Genomic DNA, 6,000 nt, shown 5'->3' with positions numbered 1-6,000 from the left:
TTTACTTACTGCTTTTAGGCATTATTTTTGCTTTATTTATTTATTTTGACAAATTCCTGGAGTTAAAAAGCTAAACAAAAGCTATGCAACATGTAAGTATCCTTCTAAAAGCAATTCTACAGGAGTGTGAGCAAGCTTGGGGTTTACCTATGTGTCCACATAAAGTAATTGGTTTTTAGCTTTTGTGTGTTTTTAGCTTTTGTGAACTGCCCAGAGAGCTTCGGCTGTGGGGACGGTATATAAATGTAATTAAATAAATAAATAATAATTTGCATGTACATTTCCTGCCTCTATTATTCTGATAAAGTGAGCCTCTTTGCTTTTCTCCTGCAATCAAAATTGGTTACCCATGGATGTTTATGGGTCCTTTATATGATGTCGTCAAACTCCGGGGTCTCTCCCATGCTTTCTGACTTTCATCCCATGTTTTTAAAGCTCGAGGATAATAAGCTATTTAAATATCACAAGCTGAATTTCTCCATGTAAAGATCAAGTTGCACTATGACAGGCAGCTATACTACATCACCATCTACTAGCTATATAATGAAAGATAAAGGAGCTCCCTAGGAAAAAAAATGCAGAAGTGCATGTAAAAGGCTGATCTTATTCCCACAAAGAAGCAGGAAGCAGGATAAAAAGCCTCTGTGTAGAGAAGCCCTACATCTTAATGGCAATATCTCTGTTAAGTGCACATTCAAGTTTCAGGCCAATTTAAATTACCTGGATGTAAATGCTTCTAAGCTCCTGTGCCAATGCCATATCATCCCAACTCCCATTGCTGACATCCTTGCAAGTCTTACAAAACCCTCTAGTGGCAATCTGGAGATATGTTTCATTGCCATCCTTAATAAATTGAGTACAGCCTATGGAGCTCCCTGACCTCCATATGCTTTCACTTGTTCTATGTCTCTGCTTCTCTCATAGAGTAAAAGTTATATTGAAATCAGCTTTTTTATTATTACAGTTGGCCCCATATTCTTTGCCATTTTCATTTATCTTTCTCTGTAGAGATAAAATATACCTTTATGTCATCCTTCACAAAGCCATTCATCTTTCCCATAACGTTTGCCGAGTGCTGCCATTATTTAACTACTTAAAACTTTCACACTCTTACAATTCTTGATATTTTAGACCCAGCTGTGCTGATTTAATCTAGTTTAGGTTTTTCGAAAGCCCCACAGGGGGAAAAAATCCCATTGAGCAATGCAGCTCATTTATATGGAGTGGCATTTTTACAATACCGAGACAGCATTGCTCCGTACGTCTGCCTTATCTAAACATCGCCTATTTCAGTTTTTCATGGTAAGTGAAACCACAGCATGTTTATTTGAGAAAGACATACATCTGGCTTAGAAACATCACCTTGTATGTTAAACCTTCTATGAAACAGCACTACATTCTTAATTCAAGTAGATTACTTTTTCTTTTTAAAAAACTGGAGCTGGTTTGGCAGAAAGGAAAGCACTAGGGGGTTTTCTCGCCACAAAAGTTTCTATTTCTCCAAATTGAAAAAATGAATGGACATTCACTAACCAAACACATCAGATACACTAGCAAACACCATGTACTGATTTGATGTGAGTTTTGTGGTTTTAAATTCAATTATCCTCTCATTTTCAATGGGCAGGTTCCAACCCATATCTACTTTGTGCTTGGGTGCCATGCAAAGCAAAATCTAAAATCAAATGTGAAAATCACAATCTCCTGCAATTCCATCCTACCCCTTATTATTGTGAGGGAACATTTTTGAAATCATATTTTCTAATATCAGATGATGAATATGATTTTCAAAAACAGCTAAGGACAGCCAAATGGATAAAAAAAAAACATTCCAACCATTTACTCCAAATTAGTTCCACTGAATTCAGTTAGACCACTTCTGGATTCTCTAATTTGCAAATGAAACCAGGAAAGCAGTTTACAGACACTGGATATAGTGATGATATATTGTTTATGCAAACTTTTTATCTGCCCTGGGGCCTCCTCTGTAGCTGTGGAGGTTTATATTAACTTCAGAGCTCGTAAGAGCATCAAAGCCCCAGAATATGGCCACTATGTTATTGAAATTTTCCCTGAGTAACAAAATGTTGGGAAGTCATTTTCCTTCTCTAAAAGTAAAGGAAGCCACTCTCAGAGTCTAGTGGCAACTTTATGCATACATTTTGGGTTTATCCTTCTCACGTCATGTGAGTACTGCACTGCAAAAACACATACCAGGGATTGCGAGAGTGCAATAAATCACTGGTGTGATGGAGCTCTACATAATTCCTTGATAATCCAGTTTCATCTTCTTTAGTATGGCTAAGAGCTAAAGCTTCATCACACATGGAGCTTCATCACACCAGGGTTATACTGTGAAATCACTGTGAATTGCGTGCAAAGGACTCTGAAGTTTTCCAGTTTATAATCTGCTTTGACTGTGAAGTACTCCCATGCATCCTGCTTTAATTGTGCTATAAAGCCAAAAGACCCATCCTATTTTGATACCCCTTTAAGAGTGAATCATTTGTTGTTTTCTGAGCGGCCACTGGGAGCACAGGAGGAGGATTTGATAGGTTTAAACTACCAATTAAACCTGCTATATCTTCTCCAAAGTCTCATACGATGAGCGTTTTAATGCACAGTCTGCATAAGTTTTAAAGATAAAGACATCAAAATTGGCACAGTAATAGATATTAAGGAGACCTTTAAGCATACCAAATTTGAATTGGATTGGGTCATCCGTTGATTTTTTAATGGTTTTTTTTTTACATTTCTCCCCCTTAACCCCTTTCCTGGTATGCAAAAGATTTTAGGAGCGCTGCCGCTTGGGCTGTGATTTAGCTAGCAACAACAACAACAATGACAGTGTTATACTGTAGGGGATAATAAAACAGGAAGTAATTAGCCCCATTCAGTCCAGTAGGAGAGAGCAGCAACCAGACTTAATTAGGTTTTTTAGTGATGGAATAATGGCCAGAAGGGGCAGAAGATGGGCGAGAGGCAGACGAAGTCATGTGAGTAATTTGCGAGTGCCCAGTAATGAGTGTGCATTAAAAAGCTCATCGGATGAGCCTTTGGAGAAGATATAGCAGGTTTGTTGAATCTCTTACAGCCTGAAGCCCAAATTCAATGTCAGAGTAGCTCTTGGGAGCTTCCAATGGTGGGAGGGACCAAAGGCAAAGGGGGTGTGTGTCAAAATACTCAAAGTACCCACACATTTTAGCTTAAAGCTCTTTCTGCCAGCAACTAAGATTGAGGAGAGGCATTTCAACCTTTTAGAATGGGGAAAAACAGGCCAAAGCCAAGAAACTACCAAACAATTGGCATTCAGGGAAGAAAGAGGGGAGCAGGTGTTGTAACAAAGAGAAAAGCCTCTTCTGATTCATGACACAACTGAGGCCTTAGCTAGACCTAAGGTTTATCCTGGGATCGTCCCAGGGTTGTCCCTGCCTGCTCCCAAGATCCCCTGTGTGTCATTTACATGAATAGGGATGACCCCGGGACAATCCCGGGATAAACCTTAAGTCTAGCTAAGGCCTGAGACTCAAAGGCCAATGAATAGCCCCAGCTGGGGTAATAGACCAAATGCTTTATTTTGTGCACAAAATAGGCTCCAAGCTTAAAAGCAACTCAAGAGCCCCTCTCAAAGGGGCTGGCAGCAATACTTATACAGTTACAAGCAGGCTAGTATGTGACGTACATATAACCAATTGGAGTTGCCTATTTCTTGGCAAGCTTGTTAGATAAAGAACATTCTTCAGCTATGGTTAGTGTAGGTATTCCTAAGGAGCTGCTATTGGGGTGGAGTTAGAAACTAATACAAGGGGATAAGAATAATGCTATGATTGAAAATTCGCAACACATGGAGGAGGGAAGGGCCATCTGGTAAACCCTAAAAGACCAGATTAGGACCCCACATGGACTGAATTTGCTCCACCCGCCTAAGGTTCAACATCCCTGTAATATGGTTGTTCTGTTGTTATGATTGATTTTCTCTGAAGCCAAGTGAAGCCAATTTGGAGGACTGAAGATGTTGACCAAGGGTAGCTTTTCACTGATTCTGTAAGCGAAAAAATCTCCTTGCTCACAGCCCCACCTGCTCAATGTGAGCTTTTGAGCATCACCATACAGGAGGAAATCACGTTTGCTTACCGTCACTTCTCCACCCATGTGTTTGTCCTTCATTACTTCCTCTTTTGAAAGAGTTAGTAAACAATGTGCACGTGGCCCATTCAGTGGGCCGTTTTGATCCTGCTGCTTCTCCTGCACACAGCGGGTGATAGCTGTAAGTTCCATCTTTATTTTAAGTCAGACTTACTGGGGTGTTTTTTTGTGGCACGAAGAAGGCTAGAAAGGGTGGGAGGCTTGCAGGGGGCAGACAACGTCATGAGAGGGACCCGCGAAAATCCATGAGTGCCCAGTAACGAGCGTGCAATAAAATGCTCATCTGATAGAGCTCTTTATCTCTTGTGCATGGCCCAATACAGAAAGCAATTCCTCCAGTTGCAGTTCCTAGTCCTGCGCCCATGAGCCACCATATACACAACCCCAGCTGCCAGTTCACCTGCCCCTGTCTGCCACATTTACTCCCTTGTACTACCCAAAGGCAAATAGGGCTCATACTTGTAAAATAACCCTACAAAATATGTAAGGCCATAAACCTAGGCACACTTAGTTGTGTAAGGCCCATTAAACACAGTGATGCTTACTTCCAAGTAAATATGCATTGTGTTGCATTACATATGTTGCAATTAAGGAATATTTCAATGGTACTATAGGACAATGAAAACAATGTATAGAACTGTTAGCAGGTCTTGGTGATGCCAAACTGAAGAAGTCAATTTCCTACATATATGGTGGAAAAGTACAATTCTGAGAGATTAGCGGAAGGACATGATAGGAATCACGTGGAACATAACCACGAATAAATCGTCACTTACAGCAAAACAAAAAAGTTATCTTAAAGGTCTCCAGGAGGTGTGTAATTAAATAAAATAGGCAAGCTAATAGGAAAGATATTAAGAGCAGCCAAAACGCTTTTAGCAAGAAGTGGAAAAATAGTAACAACCCATCTCTTGAAGAATGGCTTTGGGAAGTTTGAGGTGTGATCTTAATGTGCAAAATTACAGCAATTATATAATACACATGTGTGTCTAGGGGAGGGAGAAAGCTATGCAGATGTTCATGGCAAATTGCCAATTATTTATAGTCTTTTGGAATAGCAAAATGGTGCTATTGTGAGCACACAGATATGCTGTGCTCACAATAATTGTCAATGGAATGAAAACATAAAAAAGTTTATACAGAACTCACGGCTGTAATATAATGGATAATGTGTAGTGAATACTGTAAACTTGTTGACTGTTTTTTTGTATTTTATTGCTGTAAGCCGCCTTGAGGGCTTCTGCCCTGAAAGGCTGCCAAGAAATGCTTTAAATAAATTAAATATTTACTGTCATATCACCCTGAGATAGGATCTATTGTGTTCAGAGGTTTGGGACTCTTTGAAACAAGAATCTGCATACTGACTAAGCTTAAGAGATGAAGAGTTTTATTTTATAGTTTCTTCCTTGCATACTGCCACATTGGGTAGCCATGTGTACTATTTTACAGAGGACAGTCCTCTATCTGAAGGAGTCTTCTATTTGAGGTTCATGCTCATTTTGGACTTGGTATAGCAGTGAGCACCTGGGCAGCAGTCTGAACAGGTATGCAGGCCATTATATTAAGACAGATTGTATTTCTATTTAAATTTTAATAGTTCTTTTAAAATTTTCATTTATACACATAAATCATATTGTATTCAAAGCAGGATCCTCTTTTGTTCTCTCTTTAAATGATGCGTAAGTGACTACCCTGGCTACAAGAAGACTCCTCCACTTCCTTCCAAAATCACACTTGCCTTGCTTATCTAATTTAACTCTTGGGCTGAACTAGTCTATGATTAACCAGGGACATTCTGAAAGCCTGCCCTGACTGAAGGAATGGGTTTGCCATGAATATTACAGGCTGATCTAT

This window comes from Elgaria multicarinata, chromosome 5 (genome assembly GCF_023053635.1).
Source record: "Elgaria multicarinata webbii isolate HBS135686 ecotype San Diego chromosome 5, rElgMul1.1.pri, whole genome shotgun sequence".
Lineage (NCBI taxonomy): Eukaryota > Metazoa > Chordata > Lepidosauria > Squamata > Anguidae > Elgaria > Elgaria multicarinata.
This window is presented reverse-complemented; position numbering follows the sequence as displayed.